The sequence below is a fragment of the Chamaea fasciata genome, unplaced genomic scaffold (assembly GCF_029207755.1).
Source record: "Chamaea fasciata isolate MVZ Bird 193981 ecotype frontalis unplaced genomic scaffold, bChaFas1.0.hap1 SCAF_1, whole genome shotgun sequence".
In the NCBI taxonomy this organism is placed as follows: domain Eukaryota; kingdom Metazoa; phylum Chordata; class Aves; order Passeriformes; family Sylviidae; genus Chamaea; species Chamaea fasciata.
This window is the reverse complement of record NW_027094086.1, coordinates 113165343-113186891: the sequence shown is the minus strand read 5'-3', so window position 1 is coordinate 113186891 and position 21549 is coordinate 113165343. Positions and strand designations below refer to the sequence as shown.

Sequence of the window (21549 nt, the reverse complement as noted above, 5' to 3'; positions counted from 1 at the left end):
TTTAGAAAAAAAACCATGGTAGAAGGAAAAGTATGTATTATGATGATTTCAGGAAAAATATGTAATATCTCAAATAACCTCACTGCTGTTTATATTCCTCAAACCTTAGGCGCGAACTAGCAGTGGAATGCAGGCAGTCCTTGGATCTCCTCCTGCAGAGAGGGTTAGGTGCTGGCTGGCTGAACCCCTCTGCCCTGGCTTTCCAGTAATGCTCCTGGACATCAGTTTCATGCTCCGTGTGCGTCAGAAACAATCCAAGGGAAACGGTTTGTCCTTGTGGCAGAAAGAATTCTTGAGAGGCTCTTCACCGCATAGGCCCTCACACACTTATGTTTTGACAGTATCTCTTCTCGCACTGTCATGTTCTCAAAGTCTTTCTCGCTTGAAGACTCTTATGTAAGGAGCGTGGAACTGAAATAAATGCTGAGGGCCAAACAGGTCCTGACTTGATCAGCACAGAAACATATTGTCTTGCTTGTCTGAGAATGGCCTTTTTTGCTTCCCTGGTTAAATAAATGATGTGTCTTCCTCCAAAGGGGATGCAAGGTTGAGTATGTCCACACCTTTTGTAAGCATACTGCCTGGCAGTGCTGCATGCCAGCAAAAAAAGGCCTTTGGCATGTCATCTTTGATGGTGAAGTGTCCTGGATACAGAGAAGCAGGAAGCGGGATTATTTTGCAAAGGTACAAGCTACTCTGATCCTCTTGGGTCTAGGTGGCCTCCCACCACATTTTCCTTGGGGATATGGTGAAATGCCATAGTCTAGCCCACATGCTTCTACTTGGAAATCTGAACCTCCAGGCATGAATAACTTACTGGAATTACTCCTTAACTGTTGTCATCCAGTATTCAAATATTAATGTGACTGATCAGAGTGAGGCAGTGCAACCATGGTGGTCTTGCAAAACAGTGCATCGCACAAGTGACATTTCCTAATATGAGTCAATGTTTGTTCTTCTGTAAAAGGCATTCTAACATTTTCTTCAAACTACCAGGCTAAATGGCTTGGGCTGGCCCAACCCCTGCACAGAAAACAGCACATCTGTGCTGAACAGCAAATATCAAGAAGCAGCATTTGAAGGGGGGAAGGAGTAGTAATGGAAATGCAAGACGATCCCCTGGAGGTGATGAAACTTCTGAGCTGCAAGTTTAGCAAGAACTGTCTTTTCCTTTGCCAGCCACGCAACCAGTGTAGCATTGGGAAAGAAACAGCACCAGGATGTGAATGAAGTGATCCTCCCAGGGAGCAAATGACCTGGTAGTTCTCAGAGTGACAGGTGAGACAGGCCATATGCCAGATTTATTGTGTGCTTTGAACTGGAAAGTTTTGTGTAAGTTCATGCACTATGGCACTTATCATGATTTTTTTCAGCCCTTTTACTGAAAGGCAAGTGTCACCATGAGTTTAATAATCTTGGATTTGTTTTCTTTTTTGGGTTGCCGTAGAGGAGGCTTGTGCTGTAGGGGGTTATGTCTTCTCTTCCAAATCACCTCCTGGATTGCATAAGGAGGTGGGGCAAATTCTCTTCTCTCATGGTGCTCTGTTTGTTTTTCCCATCTGTAGTGATGCCTACAGATTTTATTTAGCAAAGTTTCTCTGAGTAACTAACAGAAACTGGCGTGCAAAACTTGAAATCACCATGTTGGAAATAAATTTATGAAAAAATCCCAGAACAATACTGTCTGTACTTGTTCACAAGAAGGAATGCTGTCCTAAATCAACAAGGCTACTCAGATCAGATTTTACTGTAGTGCAAAAGTTATCCTCTTGTATGACATTTGGATTAAAACACTCTTTGAGGGGAAGGAGGCTTTACTCTTCAATATGGTCGTAACTATTTCTCAAGCATGGAAAAATATCCCTTTTCTCATCTCCTCCACAGCATAAGGTCTTTATGCAATGACAAGGTGCACACATTTCAAAACACAATTTCCTAACTCTCATTGAGCTTCAAGAGATAGAGGTGTGTAGATAAGTTAAGGCTGAGGCACCACAGGAATGGATTCAGCTGTAGGTAACAGAATCAAGCCTTTTAAAATAAAACTACATGAACAGACGTGGCAATATGAGAGGCACAGGGGAAGAAGTTGGTCCCTGCCAACTCACTTTTTGCAAACCCCAAATTAATGCTAGGGTGTGAACTGTCCGCCTCTGTGAGTTGTTGTACAGACCAGAGATCTTCCTGTCCACCACATCAAGCAGGGCCACGAGTGGAATAATTGGTTGCCACCAAGCATCTTTCCCACAGGCTGGCATCAAGCAGCACCAATCCCCTTTCTGATTCACTTTGTAGGTATTTGACAGAAATCTCATTTTTTGGCTCAGCCACAAAAATTGCCCTGATCAAGGATCTTCCTCTGGTCTGTCTCTGCTTGGACTTTGGTGTTTTCTGATGTGTTGGTTTGTTCCCACTGAATCTCAGGCCTGGACTCCTTTCCAAAGGTTCTTCAGCCAATTGGTACCCCTGGACGTAGTCTCAGCATTTCTTCTGCATCCAAGTTCATCAGAGCTGAGACTCACACCCACATTGCCACACCTCTTCGTCGTGTTTTTTAGCCAGATTTCAGTGCCTGACTTGTGAATGATCTCAGTTTCCATGACTTTCAGATCCCATTTCTCATCTATTGTAATTTCAGCCTTTCCAGGCTAGTCATTAAGGGTTTAGGGAGAGAAATTTCTCTTCCTACATACTTTTTTCACTCTCTATTTCTCTCTAAATGGTGCAAGTCTGACACTTTTTCCCCCCTACTATGTTTGGTTCTGAAAACTCTCTCTTCCATGTTCACTGGTGCAAATGTCTTGTTGGCTGGGGAGACACTGGTGGAGGAAGAGTGTATCCATGCTTTTTTACAGAATGGCATTCAGCACACTGGAATTGCAGTTTCAGGGAAAGTCCTGCTCAGCCCCAGCCTGGAGCAAACCTGCTGGCTTGGGAGCCTTGAGGGAATGACTAAAATTGCCTAAGCAGCTTATCAGCTAAAGCAGCTAAAAATTGAATAAATCTTTATTGACTGTTTTTTAACTGCTGTTTTTCTTTTCCATTCTGTTTGAGGACTTACACCTTGTTCATATTCAGGCAGGTTTTTGTTTAGACACATGCCTGACACAAACAGTAAATTTTTGATGTGTCATATTTGTTGTCAGACCCAAAGCAGGGCCATAGTGGCAAGTCTTTCCTGGAAAAGAGCTTTCCTCATCCACACATTTCCTTGTAACCTCTTTTTCAAAACTGCCTACAATATTATGTTTGGAAACATTTTCCTCCCTCCCAAATCAGGCTGCAGCCCATATTTAATGCATTTCAACCCCAGTTTCCCACTCAAGGGGGTCAAACTTTTGCAGATTTATTGGTGATTGAAAATGAAATCTTATGTGGGGAAGTACCAAGTAACCTTGGCAACAAGCAGAGCTGTGCCCCACAGCACTCCGAGCTGACACCCCCCCACCTCCCTCCTGTGCCTTTTCTTGCTGCTTTATTTAGCTCAAGGTTTCTTACGATTGAGCTGGTTCCTATTCTCAGCTAAAGCCAGTGACAAACTTCTTGCTGGCTTTGGGGCTGGAGTGTTCATTGCTTGATAAAACAGGAACACACTCAAGGGATCAGTCCCAGGGTCACAGAGCCCAGCTGGCTGAGGCCACCGCAGGATATTGTGCTGCTGAAAAATACAGAACAGAGTTGTGTGTGCTATCCTGTTTTGTTTAAACTTCATAAGCATCAGTTCATTTTAAATAGTCTGCTTTTTTTTCCTCTTTTAACTCTGAAAAGAGTGCTATTGCTGGAGGTGTTGTAAGCAGGAAGAAGATAAGTTGTTTGATGCTGCACATGACACAAAGCTTGGGGTAATGAAGGAATGGGTATGTTTCAGGTCAGCATGAGTTCAGGCAGTGAGGTCTAAATAGCTGCTGGAATGGCACAATTTATCATTGTGTGAGAGAGAAGATTTTGGTTGCTAGACCCATTTATCTATGATCTATGTGCCTTCTGAAATCACAGGGCTTGATTTACCATAACAGAAGTTTAGATAGAGACTTAAATATATTTTTTAACATAGAGAGGATTTGGTAGCATCCAGATACTATGATAGCATTATCTTAAAGTGTGAAGGTGTGGAAACACTGTAGACTAAGGTAAAGTATCTGAGACTAAAGTGATGCTTTAATGTGTAAATCCTTTCTGTCGCAATTTCCTTGTGGTGTTGAAGTGGGATAGAACCATATGGCATTCTTTCTGTGAGGCAAGACTTCTTTGAAGCTAATGTGAGTTATCCTGCATTTCCCATAAGCCAGAGAAAAACATACGTGTAACTGGTTGATGTGAATCAACAGATGTGTAGCAACTATTTGTAAGTCTAAGCCCTTACTGAAGTCACATGCCATGTCACTGGCTACTGGCCATGAGATGATACGGAGAGTTTTGATGAATACAGAAAATACCACATTTTCTGTACATTCAATGAATTATAGTCTTTGTACGTGCAAAGACTATAATTCATTGAATGTACAAAAATGTGATGAATTGGGGTACCTCAAGATACAGACTAGGTGAGCTTTTTGGCATATTTAATTGTTGATGTAAGTCTACCTCTGCAAAGAAAAAGAGGGAAAGTATATTTCTAGAGCTAGACTTGGCTTCTTTTTTAGTGATGGTTTGTGCCATGTGAAGTCATCATAAGGTAAAATTGAAGCACTTTCAATATCACATTGATTAGCAGAGGAATGAAAGATAGTGGTGGTGGGGGCTGTTATTGATTAACACAGCAGAGTAAAGGAGGATTTAAACATACAGAATAGTTAACAGAAGAAAATATACTGTATAAACAGTGATGAAAGAGGTGTGGTGCAGGGCAAAAGGTAGGAGTTGGAGTTGCATGGATGCAGAGACAGCCGCTAATGAAGAAAAGCTGGAGGAGAATGCCATTGACATTGCTGAATGATTCTCAGAATTGGTCTTGTTTTTAAAATGTACTTTCAAAATAAGCTTTTAGCAATGCCACAGAATTATTTAATTGCTGTCATTTGTATGCACTGTTCAGCTACAGCTATCTATATGTGCTAGAATTGAACTGAGACCAGAGCACACGGGAGATTCCTACAGCATTCAGAAGGAGAGGAGACTAGAGGATTGAGTGACTACTATGGCTGAGAAGAAGGAAAATGCATCAGCACCTTTGGGAAGTGTTCCAGATGGGGGGAAAAATTTTTCCTTTTGTATCAGTATCTGCCCAGCTTGAGACTGGAAGTGGGGAAAGGATATGCTGATACATAACTGCAGGTGTTTCTTTGAGAAATTTCTGGAAACTTTAGGGAGTATGCCAGGTTTATTTAGAAAAAAAAAAGACATGAGTAATGTGGGACGAGCCCTGAAACACAAAAAAAAAATATTTCCAAAAGTCAGTAATTTTGATTACTGAGCGCCTGTCCCAATATCCTACTAGGAGCAATATTTTGCATTGGATAAGGAAGTGTGTTAAAGATTTTTTTGGGGCAGAAAAGATATTCTTACACTACTGTAAAGGTAAATCAGTAAAAATACAGGACATAGCAGAATTTCTAAGTTAAATCAATAACTCTACACACTAAAGTAGTGCTTTGTAAGCTAAAACTGCTCCACACATCATACTAATCCATTGAGAGTGTTGAGAGTTTAGGAGATTGGTTATACTGTCTGCAATATCAGTAAAATACAGTATTAGGTTACATATGCCTGCTAGGGCAGGCATCGGTAAATAAGTATGTGATATTAAAAATTTGATACTTCGAAGTCATTCTTTGATAGCAAAATGTGTGTATCGGCATGTAGCATTTACCTTTCTGTGTATGTGAGACGAGTGAAAATCAGTCCTTTGGTAGAGTTAATAGGCTGATTTAAGCATTTACCGGTGTGTGGATGAACCTGAAGATTAGTGCTGTAATAGGAACAGGAGTTGGAGGGCTGACATTAGTTTTCAGAGGTCTCTGGGGTGCCTTACCTGCAGCTAGAGAGGTTGCATTTGCCATTAATTTTTAAATGGTGAATGAACTGGGCTGAATCCACTTCTTGCTCCCTGCTGCACTGGGTCTTAAGGAAGCAACGAGTGCTGCAGGAGGTGCATCCTGACCAGGATGGCAGGGGCTGACTGCTCTGTTCCCACAGTGTTTATGCCCTTGAAAAAGGTAGACTAGAGTTTCACTGGTTACCTTGGGGAAATCTAGAGGGTCTGTGTAATGAGTAAGTGCATCCTTTAATTGCAGTGTTGACCAGTCTCTCTCTGGAGTAGTCTCCTCTGAGGAGAAAGTACCAGCTGCTTCTATGCTTTAAGGCTGCAGTGAGCAGATCTCTGCTGGAGAAGGCAGAATCAGAATAATACCAGTATCTATTTCCTTCAAGTTTTATTTTTTTCAAATCTTCATTGCTTAGGTGCAAGTATGTACTGCTTCTGGTGCAGGAAAGAGCCATGCAGGGCCTGAGCAGACACCTTTCCATCCACAGCACTTCTCTGTGAGGACCACCAGCCACTTCTGGTGTGTGCCAGAGGCCTGTACCTAAAGAAGCTACCTGTTGTAGCACAACATTCACTCGGTGTGTTGTCCTAGCAATCCTGGAGTTGTGTTTAGCTGAGGTTGGATTGCTGTCCAAAAGTTACAGTTCTTTTGGTTTGGTACTTCAGTATACCCGTTGTGCTTTGCTTGCTGATTCAGGGCAGCCAGCTTTATCCAAATCATTGGAATTGAAATTCTCACACTGTGTTTTTGTTCTTAAAGTGTATGCATGCAGTAAGAATTTCCTCTTTTATTATTCTCAGTGGTGCTCACCAGCTCAAGTCCCTGAAGGGTTATTGGCATTATATTTGAGCCAATTATTTTTATTTAGAAAATGATACTTATTCATCTAGTGTAATATTAAGTCACCAGGCTTGATGTTTTTCTCATCCTCTAGCCTATATTTGCTGAGCTAGAACTGGGAACATATGCATCACATTCCTTTTTATTTGGTGGGCCTCAGAGTCTAAATTGGGGCTTCTGAACTGCTCTTGAACACTGGGAAACCATATGTGGCATTGTGTTGTTTGAACGACATTCAAAACCAGAGGGTTTGTGTGAGCATGGAACATGCATCATTGTTCAACCTATGCGTGTGTACAAGAAGGCTGAGAATGGGAGAGAAGAGCTACAGCTTTTCCAAAATACAGAAGAACAGGGAAAAAATGTCTTTCCTGATGGACTATATAGAAAAAAAAATCTCCAGAGCTGGCGTCTCCTACTACTTACCTTGGCTTAATGGTCCTGGAAGCAAGGAGGCACTTGCAGCCCCATAACTGGGTCTGGAACTGGCCCTCCTGTTAGCAGTTCTCTGTGATTCAAGAAAGCACAGTGAGAAAAACTCTCTTTGAGGAGAGTGACACTTTCCCCACAGATGGGGTAACTCCTGTGGCTGGGGAGGAGTTGTTCCAGGGTGTAGGTAATATATGCTGTCATTTCAAGAAGAAGTTAAAAGCTTGGTGTGTGAAGGATAAGGATTGCTTTAAGGAAGAGTTGGACAGTAGATTTAGGACAGAAGAATTTTGAGCTTCAGGATGTTTGTGCTTATGTTATAATCACAAAAACAAATTTTCTAGGTTTTGTTTGTTTTGTTCATCTGACATTTTGTTCATCTGATGTTCTGACACCTTCAAAAACTTTCAATGAAATCAAGCTGCCATGGGGAAAGGGGCAAAGTCCCTAATTATTGATAGTTTCAGTTGAGGAAATAAAAATGAGGGGAAACTGACCAGCTTTTAGAGAAGGGATGAAAAGACAAGTGAAATCATGCTGTTGAGTCTGATGCTGTTCAGTGTAGTCCTGAAAGAGGTGGAGAATGAGGAAAAAAATGCCTCCTGATGATACCAGATCAGACAAGAGAGCTGAGGTGAGGATGCACTATGGGACTACAAAACCTCACCATAGAGAGTGACTGAAGGATGACCTGCCAGCTGAAATTCAATGTTGACGAACATAGAATAGTGCAGAGGAAGATAAACAGTTCTAAATTGAAATACACAGTGATGGAATCTAAATTATCATTTGTAAAGAAACCTTGGCTGATAATAATTGTATAAAAATGTCTGCTGAATGTGCAGTAAGAATGAGAAGAAGAAAAAAACCCTTAATACTGGGACTGATTGGTAAAGAAATTGTGAGCAAAAAGAAAAGTCTTTATGCTACAGCATAAATGCATGGCACACTTCAATGTTGCATCCTTGCTCCATCATTTTAGAAAGGATGCAGAAGGGGAGATAATACAGGAAATACTGATAAAAATGTGGAGTGACTTCCATATGGCAAACAACACTTGGGCATCTATCTGAGCAGGAAGAAACAAAGGTCTATGAACTCTCAAGTGGCATGGAGAAAGCAAAAAGAAAATGCCCATTCACTCTCTCATTCCATGGGAGCCAAGCAGCCTCAAGAGAATGTTTAGGTGACAGTTTTAAAGCTAGCAAAAAGGACTTCCTGTAGCTGTGAAATTGCCCTGGGATATTAGAGATGCCAGGAGTTCCCATGCTGATAGGGGTGTTTGGACATGCCCCTTAAAGAAAGCTCTCCCAAAGGCTACTGTACACAAAAATGCGGTTCTGGTTCAGGGAATCACCTCACCAGAGATTGCTGGGAGCTGGGGAGTCCCAGAGGTTGGGACAGAGGGGCTGGGAAAGGGGCTGAGGCTGCTTGCACTTGTCTGAGGAGGAAAAAAGTGGAAGTTGTGAGTGTGATAGGATGCTCGACTTCCTCAGTCTCTGAGCCTATCCCATCTGTCTCTACCCATGTAATTTACACCCACCCTGTGCCAGGGTATTGTTTAAACACATGACAAACAAGCTCCTGCCCTTAAAAAGCAATTTGAGCTTTTGTGAAACGATTTCAGTGAGTGTTCTTGCAGAAGAGAAAGGCAGAAGGATTTTAAAAAAGAGGGATCTGAGATGGACAAAACCAGGTTCTGACTGAAGTCCTAATTTGCAAAGATATTTTAATAATATTGAGGGGTCTTTTTGTCTTAATAGCTATATACATAGTACATTAGTGTGTCACCCACATGTGAATAACAGCGATGTTGATGTCTGGCATTATCTCCAAGTTGTGAACATCTTTCCATCCAGGCACTTGCTGTAGCTTTTCAGAGCGACTGAAATGCAGCTGACCTGAATAAAACCTGTGTACTGAAACACCTGATTTTCTTTTCTTTGAGGGTATTGTAATGTGTGCAGTGTATGTGCTAAATACGTTGCTTTCTAGTTGGCTCTCCACGTAATGTTGGATTGCAACAGACTGCTCTCTGTCACACCTGATGACTAAACCTGTCTCACCCACGCCATGGGAAAGTACTGGTGCATTGAGCCTTCTTAGAATCAAGCTTTAGGTTGTCCTCAGATTTCAAATCTCCTGTGCAGTTTTTTTAATATGGCCTCTAACTCAAGAGATACAAGCACAAATGGATTCCAGGCAACAATTAATCAGATAAGTATTTATTTATTTAACTCAACCTATAGAAATATGCTGGCAATAGCTTTTTTTTTTTTTTTTTTTTTTTTTTTTTTTTTTTTTTTTTTGAGTTAGATTTTCATTGAGCAAAAGACTGTCTTTTAAACACTTTTCTCTCTTTTTCAGGCATCTACACTGAAGCATTCTGGATTTCATTGGGCATGGTAAGAAACTCCCACTTAATTACAGAAAAAAGAATCAGTTAAGAGCTGTCTGCTTTGTTTACCTCCTGTTATGTTCAAAGTGGAAATATAGCTGAGGAAACTAGATGCGTTTGGTTCGTGTTGTGCATTTTAAAACAGGGTGGAGAAACGACTAAAACAAACATACATTTCAACTGTGCGGTACAGCATTTACTACCGCAATACCAAGAAGTGGGGCAGAATTGGCTGTAAACTGGGGATGAGGGTTCATCAGAAGTTGCAGAATGTCTGTCTGTATGATGGAGGGAGATTTTTTAAACAATCAAAAATAAACTCCTTTCAAATGGCCCTAGGTGAGCCTGCAGTTGCACACTTGATGCTGTAAATGTTGTCTGGGAGATCCATGGTTACCAGAGTATGGGCAGGAAGCAATGCAAAGCCAGGTGATAGGGGGGTTTGCACAGTGCTGTGAGGGGAAAATCTTGTTAACTAAATGTTGCTTAAATATGAAGTACTTCAAACTAATTGAGAGGAAGGCTTTAGTCTTGCTGGCATAGCTGCGTCAGGTAGGGATTTATTATAGTTTTGTCATCATTGCTATGCTAGCAAAAGCCCTAGAATGTATGAAGTTAGACCAAGGGAAAAAAGGGATTTTTTTCTTCGACAGCTCAATTTGTTCATGGAAGTGTTGTTAAACTATACCTTCAAACAGCCTTTTTGTAGGTGCAAATTGTCTGTGCTTGTATAACTATACCAACACACCGTTACAAGAGTCTACAAGGACTTGTTGAAAAGAAATCATCTCTATGAAGCTAAAGACAGCAAATAATCCTTAATATAAATTGAGTAATTCATACAACTGGACATGCTACATACAAGGGAAATCCAATGACACCCCAAGTTTTTTTTGATTGATTTTTGTTTGGGTTTGGGGTTCTTTTAGCCATTCTTCTCGACATGTGGTCATTTTTTCCTAAAGTTCAAACTAAGGAAATTCAAGGCAGTGTCATGTAGATTTTTTTTTTTACCTCTTTGGGCATTTATTGTCTCTGAGGGACTGGTGGGGCTTGAGCCAGCGAGTCCCAGAAAACCTCTCTTGCGGACCGTGAGAAGCAGGGCTTTCTTGGGCAGTGCTGAGGGAGTCTCTCTCTGAAGACTCCCTCCCACATATGTGTACTGGGCTTGAAGCCAAGCCTCTCTTCTGTAAAGAAACCTTGCTAAAATTTCTCATTTCATGCCCCTTTATGGAGAGAGAGGGAGTTTGAGGGGGAGAGAGAAGGAGGTACGTGCCAAGAGTATTGAGAGAGCAGAGCAGAGTAGACTCTTCATTTTGTGTGTTTGGGGACAGCAGGGCAGCAAGGAAGGAGAAAGTTTTATATTAATTAGTACCATATTTGCCATCCCTTCCTCCCACCTCAAAAGTGATAAGTTGTCCTCCTTCTCCTCTCCAAACCACATCTGTGTTTTTTTTAGACAATGGGTTTTGTTTGAGTCCTTTGAACTAGCAGACACACCTGATATAAATGCACTTATAAATGTGCCTCCTGCCAGCCTCTGTCTAGTCTGCATATGGACACTTAAAAGAGTTTAAGAGTATGTCTTGCGTATCTTAGAAAAATGCTAAGTTCACAGTGGTGGCACCTGAACTGGCTTTATTCTTGCCTCCCTCTTAGAGCACAGTGGAATTGCTAGTGTATTATTTGATAAACAGTCACCAATTAGTTGTTCCAATCCTCACTAATTCAGCAACTGCTCTCCAGGGCCTCCAGGCAGCTTGTATGCCAGTTCATGTGCTCGCCCCAGGTAGCTCTGAACTGAAGGAGTTTCCTTAATTGCTTTTGCTGTTATGTCTGTTTTAAAGGTTTTACTGCTCCTGTAGATGAGCTGGGTGGTGTATTACAAATGTGTGTTTGCTGTCTTACCTTTCCCCAGTGTGCTGTTAACAACACAAGTGACATAAACCATAATGCTGCATGGTGGGTATAAACACCCACTTTGTGCACCACATGGAGGGTGGTCTTGCTGACTGGAGGCTGACAGGTGTGATGCTGCTTCACCTCCTCCATCTTTTATAGGTTTGGGTACTGCTGTGTGTCTCCATGGACAGCCCTGCTGCCCCTGCTGTATACCTGGATCACAGATAAAAGAGATATCAGTCATCTGCTGATCACAGAATGGTGCAGGACCAGGAGATGAATTAGTCACCCTTGATCTTAAAGATTCTTCGAAATTCTAATGAGCTACAAGCTGTGGATGGGAGAAGTGTCTCTCTGTTAACACTTGTTTTTTATTCTTTTCTCTTACAGGTGCCTGTGACTGATTACAAAATCTGCTGCTGAAGCAATTTCTAGAGGTGGTGGAAGACCTGTGGTTGTGGATCCTTTGCACATATAAATGTTATTGTGTGTGTCTGTTTGACCATGGTAGGATATTTAATGTATCATAGAAACAAGTTTTGTATCTCCAGTTTCAGTGTCCCTCTCATCACAGATCCTTTCTTTCAAACATATTTTCCCTTGTTTGAGCCTTTAAAAAAAGAAGAAAAAAACACCCCCAAACCTTGAAAAATTGTAACACTCTATGAAAAATATACACTATTGTCATCTTCTGGGGAAAAGGGGAGCTTTACTGTGTCTGCTCTTGTTGTAAGTGAAATGTGGTGTACAGCATGCTAAGTAACTGCTCAGTCAAATGTCAGTGTGAATTCAGAAATCCTCAGTAGAGGAAAGAAATAAATATTTCTATTTTCTCTAAAAGCTTCCCTGTAAAATTCTTCCAAAGACCTTCTTCATGAGACAACACAAAAGAAGCATTTGAGTACCCTTTCACTTCTCAGCCTGATGACAGGCTTGTTGGAACTTTTGGCCAAGTGCTCTGAAGCTATTGTAAGCTTCCACAGAGATGAGCCAGGGTTATGCCTCATCTCTGACGAGCAGGAGGCTTGAGTAATAGATGTTTCTGTTTTAGGTGACACTTACCCCTTTATCAGTACCTTGAAAGAAACTGTGGGTGGCTGATGTGAAACGCTGCTCACAATATCTGGGCAGAAATTTGGGCAGAGCTGTTCCTCTAAAGTTGTTCAGCTAGACACTTCCTGCCCCTTCCCCTTCCCATCATTTTTTTTCACATTACACTGTCTATACTTCAGCATTTTCATTCTGATTTGAACAATTTATTTAAAGTTCTAAGTCTTAAACATACTTGCTTTTTTTCAATTCTCCAAAATGGGTTTTTTGGCCTCCACTTACATAATCCTCCAGATTTGTGGTAAAGATTGTAGAAAGAAGCTGATACCAGAGCATAGTATTTGCAGCATAGTGCATCTGTAACCAGGCTAAATAGCAAGGCATTATTCTCAATATATGCTGCTGCAAAGCTCTTAACTGTTCAGTTTTAACACTGGATGCCTGGGTTTCTTTTTCTGGAGTGACTGTTTACTCTTGTATATTTTTATAGAGTGAAAGGGTGGTGGGGAGAATGAGGGTGTTATGTGCAGTAAAGTTATAAATAACGTTGACTCTCAGGTTATTTGCCTTATATCTACTTGCCTGAATGTGTAAAGTTAAACAAAAATGTCTTATAAAAAACCCAAAAAAAGGGCAGAACAATGTCATGGATAAAAGGTCTAAAGCCAATGCTACAGAATGTGGTTATTGGGGAGTATTTCCTACCTAGCTAATAAGCCAGACAGAAAATTGCTTACTCCTCCCACAGCCTCAAACAGATCAAACAGAATATTAAAGCCTTAAAGATGCTGATGTAAGGAAGAGGGAGGGTTACTCAGCACCCACTGCACTAAACTGACAGGCAAATGGGGAGCATGCTGGGCACAGGGCTATATTCCCAACCCAGACACAATGATCCTGGAGTGGATGACATGATGTAATGCAGCTGTCACCCACAGGGGTTTTTGATGTTGTCTTTTTGCCCTATGTGCTGTTGACTTGGGGGCAAACAGACAAGAAGTGCCCACTTTTGGGCTGCATTTCAGTCACTGTGGTGGCATTTGATTCAATAATGAGACATTGATAAAGTTGCAGACTCCTGAACAAGCAAGTGTGGGACAGGGATCCAAGGGAGAGTGGCTGCAGTTTCTTCACTGACCTGTGGATGCTTACACAGAACAAAGATGCCAAGGTTTAGTCTTGCAGTGCTGAAACTGAAAAGGAGGCAGACTCTAATTTCAGGCAAGGCAGGACTGAGCCCCGAGGAAGCAATGCTGTCATTGTGAGGGCTGTCTGAAAGATTTCGGAATATGTCTATGCCTTTGAGTTTTTCAGTGCTGGAATTTAATTTCTCAAGTGTAATAACACCAGTGCATCCTTGTAATTTTATTGCATTTTTTATTACGGATATCATCTACAATAACCCTGCTGTCATATTGGCTTCTGCTGTGGTTTCAGCAGTCTCTGTCTCTCCATCTAAGGTGGTGAAAGTGAGGTTGGACCACATCAGACACACTAGATTTTCTTTCCTCCTTTGCTTCCTTTCTCCAAAATGCTGGTTGAGTCAGTGGAATTCTTCTGGCTTTTTCTTTCCTAGCATTCATCCTCAAAGATACACAGCATCCAACTGACCTTTCCTTGGAGCAGAAGGATTGAAAAACCATCCTTGATAGAGCTGCTTTCTTGATGCAGCAGAGATCATGGAAGATGCTGTGTCCTACTCATTTTTCCTGTCCTTCCTGGATTCCTTATTTGTGTCCTGTATCAAAGTCTTGAATTCCTGCATGGCAGATGAGCCTTTGGAGCTCAGAATTTAAATTCTGGAGGACCTTGAGGCAAGAAGAACCCTTGACATGCTTCTAGAATAGCAGGACATGTTCTGGTTTCCAGAAGTCACACAAACACCCGTGAATCTGCAAAGGAGAGCAGTGCAATACTGAAGATAGCAAAATGCTGTGAGCAGAAATGGAGTGGCCTAGGGCTGAGATTCAAGCACAAACTGCTGAGTGTTTCACCAGCAAACCTCTGCTAGACCAATTGGTCCCATATGCCAGAGGACTTTGATTTGTGGCTGGGTTTCACGGTGATTTGAGGCTTGTGTCTCCTATAAATTCTACTGGAAACAGATCTTCAGCTGTGACTCAGTTACAAGCATAGTTAGTTAATTCAGTGATATATTTAAGTAACACTTTACATCTGGACTTGGCAACCAACTTGAAATCCTCATTTAAAAACAATGGTAAAGTAGCAGACCGGCATGATGTAGTCCACCAGTTTAGTAGTTTAGTGGGGTTAGGTTTTTTGGGGCTTGGTGGGTGTTTTTTGGTGGTGGGTGTTTTTTTCTTGGTTTGTTTTGGTTTGTTTGTTGTGGGTTTGTTGTTTTGGGTGTGTTTTGTTGTTTTTGTTTTTGGTGGTTTATTTTTTGTTTTTGTTTTGCCATAAGAACCAATGTTTCAGTGATCTTCTAGCACGGAGAATGTATTAGAAAAGTAATGAGTGATTGGAAACAAAATGCTGTGAGTGACAGAGCTCTGGACAAAAAAACCCTACAAAGACTCCAGTGTTGTGGAGTAACAGATAAGATACTATTATCAGACTGAAAGCTGGGGAGGAGAGGAAAAGCAGAGGGTTAGGCTAATCTGTTGGGGTAGAAAGAGACTAAAGTTGGGCACTGGACAGCTGCAAATTAACAAAGATTTCTGTTGTTTACCTATTTATTGAGAGAGAGCTGGAGCCACCATATTGCAAAATCTGTGTGGAAATACTCACACAGTCTATTCAGAAGGAGCAAGAAGTATTAATTCTAACGTTTTCCACCAAGTGGGCAGAACAGTGCTGGCTGAAGATCAGTGGTGAATAAAGAACGATTGAGTGTGAACAGTCAGTCCTGACATATCCAGAGGAGATGAGTATGAGAGATCAGCGGGGACAAGTGATCAAATTACAACGGCCAAAACCCAACTGTGATATTAGGTTGCACGTCATTCAAGATTGCTAAGAAGTTGAGTAACTGAGAGGATATTGTACAGCCTTTTGTATAAAGCTGTGCCTGTGGTCTCAGCTAGAACACAGTACACAAGTTTGGCCTCCCGAACTCAAAAAGGACGTGACTGAAACAGGAGGATTGAAAAACGGGTGACAAAAACATTCAAGAGCTTGAGAAAGGTCCTGCCAGAAGAAGGACCAAAAACATAGCCTTAGGAGATAGTGAAGAGGAGAACTGGTACAAGTATGGAGGATACTGCTTATGTTGGAGGTGAGAGGTCAGGAAGTTAGTCTCTTCTCATCCCATAGCATAGGCCCACAGGGATTCAGGATGAAACCCCACAGTGGTTCAAAAATATAGTAATTATGACTGATTTGGGAGGTGATATTAACAATTCAGTCTTAATGTCATGACCTCAACTTTAAGATTTTAGGAGGGGTAAAGGATAAGTGACAGCTGTAGTCCTAAAAGAACCTAAATCCCAACAAATGTGCCTCATCAGAGGGTTTGTTACTTAGTTTTTCATGCTCCAGTTTTCAACCTGTTATTTGAATATATCTAACTCTTTGTACGAGTTAAATCTTCCTGAAGGCATGATGCAGCTCTTAAGTAATGTGTCTGTTCATGATGAACGTGCTGGTGAGCACAGAATGCATGGCTTTAGATATTTTTGCACTTCTTGGAGCACAGAAATCAGTCTAAACATCCATGTGCCCTTGGTATTGATTTGAAGCATATGGAGACATTGAACAGCTGATCTCCAAAACGATCTGTTATACAAAGCCATCCCTTTGTCTAGCTTGCCTTGAACAACTCTCAAGAAATTTGGTATTTTTTAAAAATAAGAAGAACAAATATTCTGAAGCCCGAGTCTTCCCTCTGACAGAAAGATTTTTTTTTCTTAAAGAAACATTAATAAATTGGTTAGATTTTTTTAGTATAAATATTTTTAAGGACTCTTTCAGGCTTGTAAAGAGAGAAGTGTTTATTTTAGAATGGTGTATTTTTCCAGATAGAGATCAAGTACTAAATTATTAATTTTCCCCTTTCTCCATTTTATTACAGCTTTCATTTCTATGTGGCTGCAGTGATTAATGGGATGTACTGGGCTAATGCCTTGTGTTTGGGTACACAAATGATAAAAGCAGCTTCCTGCAAAGCTTTTAGTGTTGGTGCAAGATTGGAAGATACTTTGGAGGCAGTGGGTTGGCCATGGCAGTTCCACTTCCCTCAATTTAGCCATAAATCAATTGTGAGTGATTCTCCCACAGTAATTTTTCATACAGTTTGAACCTGGGTAATGAACATCCCTGTCCTGGAGTGAAATTGTGATTTTTCTAGATCTTGTTGAAGACATGATCAAGATTTATGAAGGGTGACAATGTAAACTCATTACATTTTCCTCTCTCTCATTTGCCTCTCCACCTCATCAGCCCTTCCTTGCTTCCTTCCACCTTCCCTCTCTCCCTCCCTCTGTTCTTCCCCTCCTCCCTTCCTTCCTTCCCTGCTTCTGCTAACCCAAGGAACTTTAAAAATGTCCATTAGGGCACAGCTGTTGCATAGCAGTGGCTCTTACTGCATGAACAGTCATTTATCTGTGACAGATAGAGGAAACAGGAATAACCTAGATGGATATGAGATGGTTCAGATCAAGAAACAGGGGGATGTGAGCAACTTCCTCTGTTCTGAACTCTTTTCCCTCTGAATCTATTGCATCTTCTTTTAATGTTGCTTGGTATAAAAGTGCAGTTTGCTTAAAAAGGAGCCTTGCAAAAATTACGCTCTGTCTTCCTCGCTTTTTGTATCAAATGCTCAAAAAATGTTTGAAAGCAAAAAGATGCTTGTTTGTTTGTTTGTTTTCCTGGCAGTCCCCAAATCTTCTCTGAACTCTGAAGCTCAAGGTATAGTAATATCTTCCTTCTCTCCTCCTGCCTCTTCATCTTTGCCATTTACTGATTTGAAGCTGCCAGTACTGAGTAGCCTCAATAACGCCTTGCAAATGTTGCCCTTTGCAGCAGGGTGGCAAACATATGTGACAATGACATTGGAATACTACATTTGTATACTCTGGAATAATCTGCAACATTGTGTTTCTGTGTTGTTTGGTTGGTAGCTGTGATATTGAGTTGCAGTTTATTAGCCCTGGAGTAGAGGTCCTTTCCTTGAGAAGGACCAGCTAGGTCCCTCGGAGGCATTTGGCAAGTCATATGTCAATAAGCACTTTGGTTTTTCAGCCAGTAATAAACACACACATACAAACTCATTTGGCTGCAGACTGCCTGAAATTAAGTTGGAGATTGTATCTGGCCCTTGGGCCAGGAATTCCTTGTTCCTGTATTAGACAGTGTCTAATAGTAGTTGAAAGAGAGAATTTTTAGAAATCATTTTGCAAGGGACTCTGGAGAGACAATGAATGTAAATCCTTGCAGACTCACAAAGACTGCAGTCAGAATACTGAGTGAAACTCAAAGTGCAACATAGCGGTTCCTCCCTCATCACAGGCTTCAAAGATTTAGTATTCAAAAGAATGTGGGAAATTGGGTCATTTCTGTACAGTTTAGAAGAGATCTGAGGTTACCAACTTTCTTGCTTTAGTTGTGTAGAAACTCTGAGTCTGGATTAGCAGGAATCCTGAACAGGATTTTCCTCTGCATTTAACATGAAAATCTAATAAATGTTATTTAAGTCAGTGAGTGAAATTCTGTCACCATTGAAGTGGATGTCAAAATTTCCATTGGCTTTTGTGGGAATAGAAAATCACCCTATAAGCATAAAACCCAAGTAATATCTCTAGGTTTTTGATGGAGTTATTTCTGTCAGGACACACCTGTAAGACTTTTTGAATATGTTGTTTTAAGAAAAGCAGTTTAGCTTTCTTACTCAGAAGTAATTTTTCTGCCTTTTAGAAATGGCTAAAAGTTACTTTTCATGAAGAGCAGCATTTAGTGTGACACCTTAAAAGATCTGAAGGTAACAAGGAGGTGGTGTTAATTACTGTAAAATAAAAACATATTTACTATCCTTCCTTCAAGAAGTTTCAATTTCTATTACTTTCCCCCCCCCGCCCTTGTTTCTGGTGAGAGTTTATGTGATGATTTTATAGTCCCCTGAATAGTTTTCAGAGTTTATGGGGCAGTATTTTATAACTATATTCTGCAAGCAGTGGTGTCTTTTGGAATGGCCATGAAATGTTATAGTAGAGATTTCAAAATGACGGGGTCTTGGCATAGGCTTCTGCAGGGAGGAAAAATGACTTTGGATGGGTTTAGAGTATGTCTCATGGCAGGGATGGCCCCAGAGCTGCCTGGCTTTGTAGGCTGATGTGTCTGTTTCAGCATGTGGGAATTGGTAAATGTAAGAAGTGCCAGAAACAGTCTCAGTGTGAAAGTCCAGATAGTATCTCCAGCACAAGGAAGTAGCAGATGTCTCAGTGAGCTTATGGAGATACCACTTGGTTGTACTTTCCTAGATTTGGGAATTTCCTAAGCCAAAAAGTACAATAATGGAGGGGGGCTGAGCAGGGATAGCAACATCTGGTTTCTCTTTCTCAGTGACAAGGCTCTGAAAGAAGGCTTCCTTTATCTATTTTTTCACAACAGCTGCGTCTCAGTAATTTCCCTGCTAGAAACTAGAACAACCTGACACTATTTTTACACAGAGCATGAAAGTACTTAATATGTAAGTTATATGAAAGAAGATCTGACTGGGAGGAAGCTGAAGGAAAAGCAGGAATTTAAAGAGGGTGTAAGATAAAAGGGCTACATGGCTTTTTATGGTATTTTATTCTTAATTACTCTTTCAGATACTTCTCCCTTCCAGCATCTCAACATGCAAGCTAAATCTATTTTACTCTGTGTGAATGCCCACAATGTTTGATGTACATTTCATTTCTACATACACCTTTTCTCCAAACAACCCCAGGCTAACATTTTGTGCTAGTGTAGAATTTGCCCAAGAAAATAAAGTAAGCTTTGGCAAGGAAAAAATAGGAATTTAATGGTATAATAGCAGTGTAAGTTTAAAGGCATAAATTGATGGTTCACGTAAGGATTATAAGACATTTTGGTTGCAGGCTGTTAACCATGCTACCAGTACATTAGAGAAGCCTAGCTTGCAGTTGTCAGCATTCCAGAGTTTCACCCACTAAGTCATTAATTTGTTCTCATGTCTGGAAGATTTAGCATGCAATGTAGTTTCTTGCATAATTATTTTATTATGTTTAAAAGAAAAAAAAAAGGTAGCTAAAAAGGGTTCTGGTAATAGAAATCCCAAATACATGAGACTCTATTTCTTCTGTTGAATGCCAAAATCAATTATAGTTGTGTTTGTATGTTCAGCTGGTTTAAAAGCAAAAATTTCATGCAGATTTGAAAGCCCAAGTGAAAAATCAAAGTGAAAAATATCATACATTAAAAAATACAGGCACCTTGTTTCCTATGCAAGTCTGAAATTGAACATAAAAGCAAGCATTGATGATTGTCATATGAAAAAATGGACCTTGCTGTATTATCTCATAAAATGCATTTTTCCAGTTTCCAGAAGGAACAGATTAAGACGTTTGAACACCTCAGCTAGAGTTCTTAGAGATTGGCTTGAAGTTACTGAACATATGGTGTTTTGGGTAAACAGAGAGCCACTAAAATGGTATTTGAAATCTTTTAGAATATATATGCCAATCAAATTCCCACCAGGATCTGACACTGTTCCATGGAGCTAGATCACGTAACCACTGCTAAACCAGATCTAAACCAGATCTAAAAAAGGAAACAACTAGCCAGAGCTAATTGTCTGAGTTCCTTTGATAGTCAAGGAGTTAAGGAGGTAAATTCATTGCACTTAATTTAGAAACCTGTGTTGGAATTAAATGAATCTTCAGCTGCCTGAAGAATCTGATTATGATGGGAGTTAGCTGGCTAACCAAGGATATATGCTTAAACTCTAAAATAAAGTGAGTTAGGTGAGATGAATCTTATCCCAAAGATATAACTTTCCTGCAGTATGATCTGGGTGGAATCGTAGACAAAGCAGCATTTTTGATGATTGACAATTGTGACCCAGAGTGAACTGCGAAGAAAAATCTTCAGGACAAGTGGGAAAAATACAGGACAGTGAATGGATTCTGATGGTTTTCCAGGGAGCTGCGCTATTGAAGCATCTGAAAACTGCTGGAGAAGTTTGTGTGTTGGAACTGCCAGACAGCAATTAAGCCCAGCAGCACAGGCTGTTTGTTGTCGAGACTGAAGCATATGAGTTGAGTACACCCTGTTCTAGAGGGAGTTCATGGGCTGGCTGTTTTGCTTTTATTGAAAAAAAAAAAAAAAATCCCAAGATGAAGAAAATACCCAGAGTTGTGCTTTCCTTTCTCCTTTCTGATTGTCTTTAAGTGTTAGGCGGAACTGGGATTCCACTCAAAGTGGTTTAAGGGCAGCCTGATCTGTGCTATAAGGCTGCATTGGCAGCAGTGGCTGACATTAGTCCTGTTAAAGAGGTGTTCCAACTGCAGTGGCAGCAGATTTAGGCCTGTACTGAGAAATGAGGTTCACTGTTGACAGAAATTAGGACAACAGTAATGGATGTTCTGTTTGTCTGAAATGTTCAGCAAGACATGATTTGGGGAGGAGGAAGAAACCCAAAATATTATCAATATTATCTTTCCTTTTTCCCCCTTTAAACCTAGCTGTTTCTGTCAGTGACCTACATGTAGGAGTTCTTCAGATACAGGGATGAATGCTTGTGGGTTTTAAGACCTTCTCTTATCATCAGACTTCTAGAAAACAAATTCTCATTTAAGACAATACCTATGCTCTGCATCCATACAGGCACAGTGGCAATGTATCAAAGTAGATTATTTTTCTATGCCCATCTCTTTCAAGTCTTCAGAATTTGATGCTTATCAGCACTTTGGAGAGGATTTATGAGAGAGGAAGAATGTGAGAAAAGAATAATTGATATGCCTCAGATTATGAAGAGTGTCTACATAC

At 40.7% G+C, this 21549-nt stretch overlaps 1 protein-coding gene and 1 long non-coding RNA gene across 5 annotated transcripts in view; both read left to right on the top strand.

Annotated features, from left to right (window-relative positions):
- Nucleotides 1-21549, top strand: part of RBMS3 (RNA binding motif single stranded interacting protein 3) — a 703903-nt gene that overhangs the window by 31831 nt on the left and 650523 nt on the right. The gene's annotated exons all lie outside the window — the stretch shown is intronic.
- Nucleotides 14797-17131, top strand: LOC136287201 (uncharacterized). Its single transcript, XR_010720114.1, has 3 exons — nucleotides 14797-14821; nucleotides 15404-15838; nucleotides 16634-17131. It is a non-coding gene; the product is annotated as an uncharacterized lncRNA (long non-coding RNA).